Source organism: Macaca fascicularis, chromosome 15, assembly GCF_037993035.2.
Source record: "Macaca fascicularis isolate 582-1 chromosome 15, T2T-MFA8v1.1".
In the NCBI taxonomy this organism is placed as follows: Eukaryota; Metazoa; Chordata; class Mammalia; order Primates; family Cercopithecidae; genus Macaca; species Macaca fascicularis.
Window position 1 is genome coordinate 127,272,501 of NC_088389.1, and position 12,500 is coordinate 127,285,000.

The window sequence follows — 12,500 nt, forward strand, 5'->3', positions numbered from 1 at the left end:
TTTTCATACGGCTATGCTCAGGGTTGGCTGCTTTTAAGATGTTTCAAGGGATTTTCTTTCTTTCTTTTTTTTCCTTCTTCCCAAACTACCTTCTTTGTTTAGGGATCCCTATTTGCCCTCCTGCCTTTTCTACAGTGTCACTTATTGTTTTGCCGGAGACTCACTGAATGTGAGGACACAAAGGGACAATGAGGCTGTTACCCGAGGCAAGAAGCCACCTGCATGCATTTAGAGAGGCTCCTTCTCATATGTCCTGCAGTTTGTACCAAAGGCATTAACAAGGAGAGCCACCAGCAGCTCCCTTACTCAGGGGGAGCGGGGAGGGGTTAGCCCATCAGTGTGTCACTCAGTGTCCCTTATTCAGGGGGAACGGGGAGGGGGTTAGCCCATCAGTGTGTTACTTAGTGTGTTACTCAGGGGAACGGGGAGGGGGTTAGCCCATCAGTGTGTTACTTAGTGTGTTACTCAGGGGAACGGGGAGGGGGTTAGCCCATCAGTGTGTTACTCAGTGTTCCTTACTCAGGGGGAACGGGGAGGGGGTTAGCCCATCAGTGTGTCACTCGGTGTCCCTTACTCAGGGGAACGGGGAGGGGGTTAGCCCATCAGTGTGTCACTCAGTGTCCCTTACTCAGGGGGAACGGGGAGGGGGTTAGCCCATCAGTGTGTTACTCAGTGTCCCTTACTCAGGGGAACGGGGAGGGGGTTAGCCCATCAGTGTGTCACTCAGTGTCCCTTACTCAGGGGGAACGGGGAGGGGGTTAGCCCATCAGTGTGTTACTCAGTGTCCCTTACTCAGGGGGAACGGGGAGGGGGTTAGCCCATCAGTGTGTTACTCAGTGTCCCTTACTCAGGGGAACGGGGAGGGGGTTAGCCCATCAGTGTGTTACTCAGTGTCCCTTACTCAGGGGAACGGGGAGGGGGTTAGCCCATCAGTGTGTTACTCAGTGTCCTTACTCATGGGAATGGGGAGGGGGTTAGCCCATCAGTGTGTCACTCAGTGTCCCTTACTCAGGGGGAGCGGGGAGGGGGTTAGCCCATCAGTGTGTTACTCAGTGTCCTTACTCATGGGAATGGGGAGGGGGTTAGCCCATCAGTGTGTTACTCAGTGTCCCTTACTCAGGGGAACGGGGAGGGGGTTAGCCCATCAGTGTGTTACTTAGTGTTCCTTACTCAGGGGGAGCGGGGAGGGGGTTAGCCCATCAGTGTGTTACTTAGTGTGTTACTCAGGGGGAACGGGGAGGGGGTTAGCCCATCAGTGTGTTACTTAGTGTGTTACTCAGGAGAAACGGGGAGGGGGTTAGCCCATCAGTGTGTCACTCAGTGTCCCTTACTCAGGGGAACGGGGAGGGGGTTAGACCATCAGTGTGTTCCTCAGTGTCCCTTACTCAGGGGGAACGGGGAGGGGGTTAGCCCATCAGTGTGTTACTCAGTGTCCCTTACTCAGGGGAACGGGGAGGGGGTTAGCCCATCAGTGTGTTACTTAGTGTTCCTTACTCAGGGGGAGCGGGGAGGGGGTTAGCCCATCAGTGTGTTCCTCAGTGTTCCTTACTCAGGGGGAACGGGGAGGGGGTTAGCCCATCAGTGTGTCACTCAGTGTCCCTTATTCAGGGGGAACGGGGAGGGGGTTAGCCCATCAGTGTGTCACTCAGTGTGTTACTCAGGAGAAACGGGGAGGGGGTTAGCCCATCAGTGTGTTACTTAGTGTGTTACTCAGGGGAACGGGGAGGGGGTTAGCCCATCAGTGTGTTACTCAGTGTGTTACTCAGGAGAAACGGGGAGGGGGTTAGCCCATCAGTGTGTCACTCAGTGTCCCTTACTCAGGGGGAACGGGGAGGGGGTTAGCCCATCAGTGTGTCACTCAGTGTCCCTTACTCAGGGGGAACGGGGAGGGGGTTAGCCCATCAGTGTGTTACTTAGTGTGTTACTCAGGAGGAACGGGGAGGGGGTTAGCCCATCAGTGTGTTACTTAGTGTGTTACTCAGGGGGAACGGGGAGGGGGTTAGCCCATCAGTGTGTTACTCAGTGTGTTACTCAGGGGAACGGGGAGGGGGTTAGCCCATCAGTGTGTTACTCAGTGTCCCTTACTCAGGGGAATGGGGAGGGGGTTAGCCCATCAGTGTGTTCCTCAGTGTTCCTTACTCAGGGGGAACGGGGAGGGGGTTAGCCCATCAGTGTGTCACTCAGTGTCCCTTATTCAGGGGGAACGGGGAGGGGGTTAGCCCATCAGTGTGTCACTCAGTGTGTTACTCAGGAGAAACGGGGAGGGGGTTAGCCCATCAGTGTGTTACTTAGTGTGTTACTCAGGGGGAACGGGGAGGGGTTAGCCCATCAGTGTGTTACTCAGTGTGTTACTCAGGGGGAACGGGGAGGGGGTTAGCCCATCAGTGTGTTACTTAGTGTGTTACTCAGGAGAAACGGGGAGGGGTTAGCCCATCAGTGTGTTACTCAGTGTCCCTTACTCAGGGGGAACGGGGAGGGGGTTAGCCCATCAGTGTGTTACTTAGTGTGTTACTCAGGGGGAGCGGGGAGGGGGTTAGCCCATCAGTGTGTCACTCAGTGTCCCTTACTCAGGGGGAACGGGGAGGGGGTTAGCCCATCAGTGTGTTTCTTAGTGTGTTACTCAGGAGAAACGGGGAGGGGTTAGCCCATCAGTGTGTTACTTAGTGTGTTACTCAGGGGGAACGGGGAGGGGGTTAGCCCATCAGTGTGTTACTCAGTGTGTTACTCAGGGGAACGGGGAGGGGGTTAGCCCATCAGTGTGTTACTCAGTGTCCCTTACTCAGGGGAATGGGGAGGGGGTTAGCCCATCAGTGTGTTATTCAGTGTTCCTTACTCAGGGGGAACGGGGAGGGGGTTAGCCCATCAGTGTGTTCCTCAGTGTTCCTTACTCAGGGGGAACGGGGAGGGGGTTAGCCCATCAGTGTGTCACTCAGTGTCCCTTATTCAGGGGGAACGGGGAGGGGGTTAGCCCATCAGTGTGTCACTCAGTGTGTTACTCAGGAGAAACGGGGAGGGGGTTAGCCCATCAGTGTGTTACTTAGTGTGTTACTCAGGAGAAACGGGGAGGGGGTTAGCCCATCAGTGTGTTACTTAGTGTGTTACTCAGGAGAAACGGGGAGGGGTTAGCCCATCAGTGTGTTACTCAGTGTCCCTTACTCAGGGGGAACGGGGAGGAGGTTAGCCCATCAGTGTGTTACGTAGTGTGTTACTCAGGGGGAGCGGGGAGGGGGTTAGCCCATCAGTGTGTCACTCAGTGTCCCTTACTCAGGGGAATGGGGAGGGGGTTAGCCCATCAGTGTGTCACTCAGTGTCCCTTATTCAGGGGGAACGGGGAGGGGGTTAGCCCATCAGTGTGTTGCTTAGTGTGTTACTCAGGGGGAACGGGGAGGGGGTTAGCCCATCAGTGTGTCACTCAGTGTCCCTTACTCAGGGGGAACGGGGAGGGGGTTAGCCCATCAGTGTGTTTCTTAGTGTGTTACTCAGGAGAAACGGGGAGGGGTTAGCCCATCAGTGTGTTACTCAGTGTGTTACTCAGGAGAAACGGGGAGGGGTTAGCCCATCAGTGTGTTACTCAGTGTGTTACTCAGGGGGAACGGGGAGGGGGTTAGCCCATCAGTGTGTTACTTAGTGTGTTACTCAGGGGGAACGGGGAGGGGTTAGCCCATCAGTGTGTTACTCAGTGTGTTACTCAGGGGAACGGGGAGGGGTTAGCCCATCAGTGTGTTACTCAGTGTCCCTTACTCAGGGGGAACGGGGAGGGGGTTAGCCCATCAGTGTGTCACTCAGTGTCCCTTACTCAGGGGGAATAGGGAGGGGGTTAGCCCATCAGTGTGTTACTTAGTGTGTTACTCAGGAGAAACGGGGAGGGGGTTAGCCCATCACTGTGTTACTCAGTGTGTTACTCAGGGGAACGGGGAGGGGGTTAGCCCATCAGTGTGTTCCTCAGTGTCCCTTACTCAGGGGGAACGGGGAGGGGGTTAGCCCATCAGTGTGTTACTTAGTGTGTTACTCAGGGGGAACGGGGAGGGGGTTAGCCCATCAGTGTGTTACTCAGTGTTCCTTACTCAGGGGAATGGGGAGGGGTTAGCCCATCAGTGTGTTACTCAGTGTCCCTTACTCAGGGGGAACGGGGAGGGGGTTAGCCCATCAGTGTGTTACTTAGTGTGTTACTCAGGGGGAGCGGGGAGGGGGTTAGCCCATCAGTGTGTTACTCAGTGTTCCTTACTCAGGGGAACGGGGAGGGGGTTAGCCCATCAGTGTGTCACTCAGTGTCCCTTACTCAGGGGGAGTGGGGAGGGGCTTAGCCCATCAGTGTGTTACTCAGTGTCCCTTACTCAGGGGAATGGGGAGGGGGTTAGCCCATCAGTGTGTCACTCAGTGTCCCTTACTCAGGGGGAACGGGGAGGGGGTTAGCCCATCAGTGTGTTACTTAGTGTGTTACTCAGGGGAACGGGGAGGGGGTTAGCCCATCAGTGTGTTACTCAGTGTGTTACTCAGGGGGAGCGGGGAGGGGGTTAGCCCATCAGTGTGTTACTCAGTGTCCCTTGCTCAGGAGGAACGGGGAGGGGTTAGCCCATCAGTGTGTTACTTAGTGTGTTACTCAGGAGAAACGGGGAGGGGGTTAGCCCATCAGTGTGTTACTCAGTGTTCCTTACTCAGGGGAACGGGGAGGGGGTTAGCCCATCAGTGTGTCACTCAGTGTCCCTTACTCAGGGGGAGCGGGGAGGGGGTTAGCCCATCAGTGTGTTACTCAGTGTCCCTTACTCAGGGGAGCGGGGAGGGGGTTAGCCCATCAGTGTGTCACTCAGTGTCCCTTACTCAGGGGGAACGGGGAGGGGGTTAGCCCATCAGTGTGTCACTCAGTGTCCCTTACTCAGGGGGAACGGGGAGGGGGTTAGCCCATCAGTGTGTCACTCAGTGTCCCTTATTCAGGGGGAACGGGGAGGGGGTTAACCCGTCAGTGTGTTACTTAGTGTGTTACTCAGGGGAACGGGGAGGGGGTTAGCCCATCAGTGTGTTACTCAGTGTGTTACTCAGGGGGAGCGGGGAGGGGGTTAGCCCATCAGTGTGTTACTCAGTGTGTTACTCAGGGGGAATGGGGAGGGGGTTAGCCCATCAGTGTGTTACTCAGTGTCCCTTGCTCAGGAGGAACGGGGAGGGGTTAGCCCATCAGTGTGTTACTTAGTGTGTTACTCAGGAGAAACGGGGAGGGGGTTAGCCCATCAGTGTGTTACTCAGTGTTTCTTACTCAGGGGAGCGGGGAGGGGGTTAACCCGTCAGTGTGTTACTTAGTGTGTTACTCAGGGGAACGGGGAGGGGGTTAGCCCATCAGTGTGTTACTCAGTGTGTTACTCAGGAGAAACAGGGAGGGGGTTAGCCCATCAGTGTGTTACTCAGTGTGTTACTCAGGAGAAACGGGGAGGGGGTTAGCCCATCAGTGTGTTACTCAGTGTGTTACTCAGGGGGAACGGGGAGGGGGTTAACCCATCAGTGTGTTACTTGGTGTGTTACTCAGGGGGAACAGGGAGGGGGTTAGCCCATCAGTGTGTTACTCAGTGTCCCTTGCTCAGGAGGAACGGGGAGGGGTTAGCCCATCAGTGTGTTACTTAGTGTGTTACTCAGGAGGAACAGGGAGGGGTTAGCCCATCAGTGTGTTACTCAGTGTGTTACTCAGGGGGAGCGGGGAGGGGGTTAGCCCATCAGTGTGTTACTCAGTTTCCCTTGCTCAGGAGGAACGGGGAGGGGTTAGCCCATCAGTGTGTTACTCAGTGTGTTACTCAGGAGGAACGGGAGGGGGTTAGCCCATCAGTGTGTTACTTAGTGTGTTACTCAGGAGGAACGGGGAGGGGTTAGCCCATCAGTGTGTTACTTAGTGTGTTACTCAGGAGGAACAGGGAGGGGTTAGCCCATCAGTGTGTTACTCCGGGAGAACGGGGAGGCGGTTAGCCCATCAGTGTGTTACTTAGTGTGTTACTCAGGGGAACGGGGAGGGGGTTAGCCCATCAGTGTGTTACTTAGTGTGTTACTCAGGAGGAACGGGGAGGGGTTAGCCCATCAGTGTGTTACTCAGTGTCCCCTGCTCAGGAGGAACGGGGAGGGGGTTAGCCCATCAGCTCCCAAACTGATGAGTCCTGAGGAAGCCCTAGGAAGAGGCACCTGAATTATTATTATTCTTATTATTAACTCAGTCCTCTTCTACTACAAAGACATTGCAAAGAAATAGCAAAGCAATTGATCTATCCTGATTCACACCAGGTGCATCTGATAATAACATATTTTCTCAAGACCAGCCTGACCAACATTTAGTCTCTACTAAAAATACAAAATTAGCCGGGTGTAGTGGTGCATGCCTGTAATCCCACCTACTCGGGAGGCTGAGGCAGGAGAATTGCTTGAACCCGGCAGGCAGAGGTTGCGGTGAGCCGAGATCACGCCATTGCACTCCAGCCTGGGCAATAAGACCAAAACTCTGTCTCAAAAATAAATAAATAAATAAATAAATAAATAAATAAAGAACGTATTTTCAAGGGCATAAAGAGGCCAGTAGTGTCACTTAGGCCAGATGGCTGGGGCAGATGCGTTCAGCAACCTTCCCATCATTATTGACAAGCTTTACTGCTCTTACCTAGAAAGTGAAGACAATGTGAATAATTCAACACGTGTTGTTCCTGACAGGAAATGCTAGCTAAGGAGACTGCAGGCTTTTTTGTTTTTCAGCCAAACAGTTGGCTTTGTTTTGCCCTTTCGCTCCTTATTTTCTCTCCTCTCCTCTTTTTGCTGAATTCTACAGAAATGGCAGTTTGGAAATACTAGGCAGAAAACACTACACAAAGGCCACACACTAAATTTTTTCCAAGGCAAAATAAAAAGGAAAGGATAGCATGGCATGTCTCAACATAATGAAAGACTCATCTGGGCAATGACAAGTTTATCCAAAGTCATATAAACTAGAGTATCAAGAAAGTAAGTGGTGATTGTTGACGTGGAATAAATGGATGAACTATTTAGGCAAGGAACTGGATTGCATCGAACTGGAAAGGTACAGAGAGAGGCAGAGTCTGCACAGTTTGCTCACTTCAGATTTTGCCAAGCATGAAACACACCTGCGAGCTCGAATCATGAGGCGATTGTGTGATGAGTAGGGGCAGGTGGTCTGAGTCCAGCAATGGCATACGGCTCTCAGCACAAACCCTGCAGAGGAGGATGCATTCTAGCACAGGGCCCCAGCCCCCGTCCAAGGTGCTTAGTTACCAAATTCCCGAAAGGACCTCTAATCAGGCAAGGTCAGCTGTAGTGCCACCCCAAAGATCGTGTATCAGCAGGCCCTGTTACAGCTTTCATTGGGAAACTAAGCTGCTTCCCAAATGACTGGTGTCCAGGATGAATCAATGCCCACAGCCATTATGGTGTCTGGTTCATAGGAAGCACTGAATACTCACTGACTCAGTGAATGGTTGGCCAAAACCTCACCATGACCTGCATTGAGATTTAATTATGCTGATGGTTTTATAAAGTGCATGTATCTTAGAACTAGCCCTGTCTCCCTTCATCATTCTATAAGCTATGATATAACTGCTATACTTTGTCACAAAACAAAGGAGGAAATGGAGGGAGGAAGGAAGGAAATTGTCTTCAAAGTTGTTGAACAAAATACTGTGTTTAATTATTCCAGCTAGGGAAGGGGGAGGGGAGCCTGCCCAGGCGGTCATGCCAGTGAGCTGGGCCACCAGGGCCAGGACTCTCTCTGACTCATATTCAGATTGGGGGTAACCCGGGGGGGGCTCCAGCCCGAGGCACCAGAAGCCGTGTATTAAGACCTAGACAGAAGCCAGAACATAAAGGGGCAGAGAAACGCAGGGAGTCGGGGCACTGGGTGTGGGAGAAGCAAGTCAGGATATGAAGAACCAAAGGAGTCCTGAAGGAAAGCTGAGGAAAGAAGAGCGATGGGCAAAACCAAGTCCTTGGGACAGACCCGCTGTGAATTTCAAAAATAGTTTAAAAAATAATCGCTCTTTTTCTCCCTAAACCTATTTTCTCACAACATTATTAATGTTTTCAAGTATACAGAGAAGTTGAACATTTTACACTAAACATACCAACTACCTAGATTTCCCAATGATCATTCCAGCATGCCTGCTTCTCATGTATCCACTCATCTACCCATTCTTCTCTCCTTCTATCAATCCTTTCCAGTTTTTGATATTTTCTTTTCCAGCATTATCTTATGAAAACACAGTCTTATTGTTAATGCTCGTGATTTTTGTTATTTATATCAAGGTGAGTGTAGGAGGGGTGGCTAGCTCTCCACCAATATATATCCTCCCCTTTATCCATAGTAATTGAGTTTTAAAATATGGACATAGAAATTTAGTATAAAGACTACATTTCCCAGCTCATTTGCAGCTCACACAGCAGGTGTAGCCATGTGACTACGTTCTGGCCAATTAAATATAAGAGGAAGTATCATGAGACAGCTTCTCGGACCCTTGTCTAAGGTGCAGCATGCCAGGGCCAGTGCCCCATTTGCCCTCTTTTTCCTCTCTTCCTCCATTCTGCTACCTGGAACACGGATGTGGCCATCTTGGACCATGAGGATGAAGATGGCAGCCTAGGGATGGCATTGTGGAGCCCTGAACTGGGGAAGCCTGGGGCCCTGAAGGCTGTGTACAACAGGGCCACCACAACAGTCCTGAGCTGCTTACCCCTGAACTAAATTTACATGAGAAGACAATAGCCATCTTTCTTATTTAAGCTGTTATTTGTGGCATTCTGTCACTTGCTACTAAACTTAATTCTAACCAATGCAACGAGACTTAAAAATCTCCATCAGTACAAAGAGCTTATAAAGAAAAACAACGAACAAATCCTAATGCCTCCCCAGCCCCGCTCCCGAGGCAAACCCTTTTAAGTGGCTATTTCCACATCTAAACAATATGTTTCTATTTTTAGGCACTGTCTATTGACTTCGGCTCCCTTGAGCCTCTCCACGACTTCTCCTTAATTCTTCCTGCCAATAAAGGTTTATCACCATTTCAGTCTCTCTGTTGTTCCTGTCGGTCAATGTAGTTTTATTTACTCCATTATTTCTCTTTCCATCGACTAAAGATGAAACCTCTTGTGTCCCTGCTTTGTAAGAGCAATATTTCTATAATATTGCTTAATAATTATACCTTCAATTATTTCTACTTCTACTCCTCTGTCTTCTGTCATCTCAGTCTCTATAGTTTTTACGTTTACACTGTCAGTGTTGCTGGCACATACATCCTTTGGCTGACAGCTTCACTATAGAGTGAGCGGAGGGCACCCTGAAATGCCAGAATGTGGGAGGCGTTGCTCTGCTGCATCAAATCCCAGCTTAGGTGCTCTAATTGGTTTGTAGCCCTACAACCTCCAATCTAGAACTCACACAGAATACCGTAATTGTGTGTTTACATGTGCATCACATTCAGACTCTTTATTCTCAGCCACACGCATATGGAGCTGTAATGACCTACCAAAGCATTTTGAGTGACAAGACTGAGCCAGAACCCAGGTAACTTACTTCGTATTCATCGCTACTGAGCATTTCTTGATGATTCAGTGCTTGAGGAACAATATGGCAGGTTTTCCCGTCATCCAATACGCTCTGTCACTTCTTAGCAGATTAAAGCTGAGTTTGCATAGGCACACTTGACACGCTGCACTTCCTCCAGGCTCTGGAGGCTCCAACAACCCGGAAGACCGCCGGTTAATACCATCCATATCTGAGCTGGAGAACCACGGCTTGGCAGAGTTAGATTCAGGCTGAGAGCACAGAGTGCCCACCATGAATATCTGTTTGGTGGATCACAGAGGGAAGCTGTTGAAATCACAAGATACTGCTCCAGACATGCTGTTGGTTCAATGCATGTTTTCTCTACAGAGAAACAGATGAGAATGCAGAAACACATGTTCAGATACATTTGGTCAAAAAGAATGGCAGCCCTGTCATGCATATTCTTGGCACAAAAATCCAAAACCATAATAAACACAAGAAGCAGATGTTTATAAGAATCATTTGTAGCTTGGAGCTATCAAATTGAGGATGGAGATGAAAACTATAAAAGTGTTTTTTAAGTGTACTGATAAGCCTTCTCTACATTGTTTCATGCCAGTTTAAATCTGTCTGACTTTATATTGCAGTTTTCAACCACCCAACTGGAGGTTTTAGGGTGATAAATTTGGAGATTTTGGAAGGTGATTGCATCCATCCTTTTTAACCAAGTCAAGGTCACATCTAAAACACCTCAGAAAGTCCGTAGTCCAATGGTACCTCTTGGTAATACCGTTACATTGAAACAATTGGCAGTAGAGATTAATGAGAACAGCTCATATAAGAAAATAGAAAAAAGAGTAGAAAATCAATGAAGTGACCCCATAGTGAATGAGCAAGGAATTCACATAGCAGAGAAAAATCCCAGACAGAACCAGATTTTCCCAGTAAAGACACTGAGGTGCTGACGCGCCAGTCCCCAAACTGTACTTTCTTCTACAGTCCCACAGTCAGTGTGCCCACCATGCCGCAGCGCCCTGCACAACGCCTCAGTGAACCCCAGGTCCCTGTCTTTGCTGGCCTCCTAACACAATACCCTCTTTGCCATCCAGATCACAGGGTCCTCAGTGGTCAGTGGCTTTGTTCCCCCTGTCATCATCAGCTGTCATTTCTGCCTTGACATTTCCCACTCTCCTTTATGTGCCCAACACTGTCTTCCTTGCTGGGTGGATGACGATATTCCCATCCCTCCTAATCTACCCCTTTGATTGCCTTCTTGTCCCCCTAACATGCTCTCTTTCTGCCTTTAATAATGAAATCCCCACATTTTTGCTGGTCATAGGACAACGTAGCATTAAGACTACATTTCCCAGCCTCCTTTTCTAGTTGTGCTCATGTCACTCAGTTAAGGTAGGAAGCTGGGTAAGTTCCAGGCCATGGCCTTCAAAAGAGCGGTTGCGCCTTCCCTCACTCTTTTCTCCTTCGTACCTGTTGGACTATGAAGCCATCATTCATGTGAAGGAACCACCTGGACCAAAGGAATCCCCTAGGAGAAGGTGGAGTAACAAGGCGGAGAGCCTGGCTCCCTGCCCCATGGAGCCACTGCTGTAGCTCTGGATCACCTGCTCCATCCTTGAGTAAGAGAAATGAACTTGCCTCTCAGCCACCGCATTGGGTCTCTTTGTTATTGCGGTCCATCCTGTATCTGAACGCAGCACTATTCCCATCACTTTTCACCATGCAGGCTACCTGCTCCAAAGGCCAAGACTCCGCTCCCACACCCCTGGCACCCCGTGGAACCGCTCCTCTGTGACCCTCAACAAAGTCCCAGCTTTCCCCGTGTTCACTTTCCTTTTGTGCGCTGCAGCTGGAGTTCTCGGGACTAGAGCAGTGGGTAGGACTTGGTCAGGCTGCTGCTTCATTAGAAGAAACCAAAAGGCATTCTGGATCTTGTGGGGGAAGAGTAACTCCTGGTAGGTTCTTAGTTGTAATGAACCCCTGTTACAAAGGACACATAAACAAGAGAAAAACAAACAGAAGTTGATTAATATGTGTATTTTATATATACATGGGAGATACCCAGAGAACTGTCCTGAATCATTCTCCAAGAAGTGGCCTTGACCCCCAGCTTACGTAAGATCTTCAACAAAGAATAGTACATTTTTAGAGAAGGGACAAAACAAAGGAAAAGGACTGTAAGTCTCTGCGGGCAACCTGCGGGAAGGCAAACCCATGGTGGATAAAGGCTGGCTCGACAGCCGGTTAAGTAGAGACCTCTGTATCACCTCTAGGCCGATGAGAGTCTAAAGCAGCCTTCAGTGGTCGACCTTTGTTCTCCTGGGCAGGAATACTCTTTGTCTCTGTAAATCTATGTCCCGCTTTTAGACAAATAGAGGGAAGACTGAGGGGTTCCTGCATCTGCTTCTTAATCATTTTCAGCTGAACAGTCCTTCGTATTTGGGGATGGCATATTCTGATCTCCCAGGAGCTCGTAGAAGGTATTCAGTAAACGCTTGTCAGATGAATGCATGACCAAGAGAAAGTCCCACCACTAGGTGCAAAGGAACTCATAGGTGGGAATTTTCTCTCTCCAATTCCTTAAAATAATTATCAACACCATTATCTTACGTTCATTTAATCAACGTGCAAGATATCATATTGGTAAGCAATGTGTGAACATTGTCTTTTAATCTCACAAGAATCATATCAGCAGATTATTACTATTGTTGTTGTTGTTGTTATACCTGTTTTACAGATGAGGAAACTGGGCTCAGAGAAGCTAAGCTAATTGGCCAAGATAGAACTCAAAGCTCTGTCAGTCTTCTGCAACGCTACCCGCATCCCTAACCCTTGTGGCAACTGTCATGGTTTAAGGCAAAAACCGATAAGTAAAGAGCACGGAGTAGCCCTTGCTATTCACGCTTGCTGCACTGAGAAGCTTTCCAAAAGCCTGAGGCCTTGAAAGAACACATGGGGCCTGCAGGGCTGA

General features: G+C 49.8%; 1 long non-coding RNA gene across 1 annotated transcript in view; it reads right to left on the reverse strand.

The window, feature by feature from the left end:
- Positions 1-12,500, reverse strand: part of LOC123569066 (uncharacterized) — a 24,235-nt gene that overhangs the window by 733 nt on the left and 11,002 nt on the right. The window contains exon 3 of the long non-coding RNA XR_006692579.3: positions 9,542-11,509. This is a non-coding gene — a long non-coding RNA (uncharacterized lncRNA). The remainder of the gene's footprint in view (positions 1-9,541; positions 11,510-12,500) is intronic.